A 1,065-nucleotide genomic window follows, 5' to 3' on the forward strand; every position below is an offset into this window, starting at 1 on the left:
TCAAAGCACCCTCTATTAGCTGGAGCCCTGACATCTGCAGAAACTCTGGACAGGACAATTCCACTCCTCCTGGTGTGATGGCGGAAACCAAGACATAATTACCTACAATCCAGTCACCAGGAACCCAGGCTCAGCAAGAGTCCAGAGAAGGAGCGCCTACATCCACAGCATCAGCACCCTACAAACCCACCTTCCCGCCAAGAGGAAAAGAAAAATGTGGTTTTTCACTACAATTCAAGATAACAAGCTGAGACAAAGCGGAACACGTATCAAAATTAAGTAAGTGTACTCATGACCTATCTGTAAACAGGACACAAAAATTACAGCTTGCTAACGGGGCTTACAACTTACAACTTTTAGCAACAAAAATCAGACTGTATTTTCTGTCTGTCTCTTTTCTGATTTCTTCTACCTTCCTTTTGTCTTATATATTTGGATGAAAACCAAGCGCAAGAGGCTTGAAGAAGAGAAATAAACTGAGGAAACAAAAGAAAGAGGGTCACAGAGAAAGGGGAGAGTGGAAGGGCTTGGGACCTGAAATGTAACAACAACAACAATCACCATCTGTGACCTATCAGATGAGCTCATCAGAAACAGACATGGAAACTGGGTAGCAACAGAGCTTTTCCTACCACTGAAATCTATCCATAAAAAGAACCACAGACCAGGGAGATGCCTGGGTTGGTGAAGGCACTTGCTGTTCAAGCCTTGAACTCATGCAAAAAGCTGGACGTGAGTGCATGCATGTGAAACTCCGGGGGACCGCAGAGCAGTGACAGATGCAAGAGAGATGCCTGCCTCAGAGCAAGGCACAAGGACAGAACAGAAGGCCCAAAACTTCTTTCCTACCTCTGCATGTGCACTGTGGCATGGCACACACACTACTCCCCCCAACTTTAAAAGACTACACTGTATTAAAAAACAAAAGCATCCCCCCCCATCTCGGAGAGAGCACGGCATTAATACTTCCAATAGTCTCTGAGTACAAACCTGGGTAGTGTGCTTTGCAGACAATATAGAAACAATACAAGCGGTGAGCTGAGCATATTTAATAAATAAAAATGA

Source organism: Cricetulus griseus (assembly GCF_003668045.3).
Source record: "Cricetulus griseus strain 17A/GY chromosome 1 unlocalized genomic scaffold, alternate assembly CriGri-PICRH-1.0 chr1_1, whole genome shotgun sequence".
NCBI classification, from domain to species: Eukaryota; Metazoa; Chordata; class Mammalia; order Rodentia; family Cricetidae; genus Cricetulus; species Cricetulus griseus.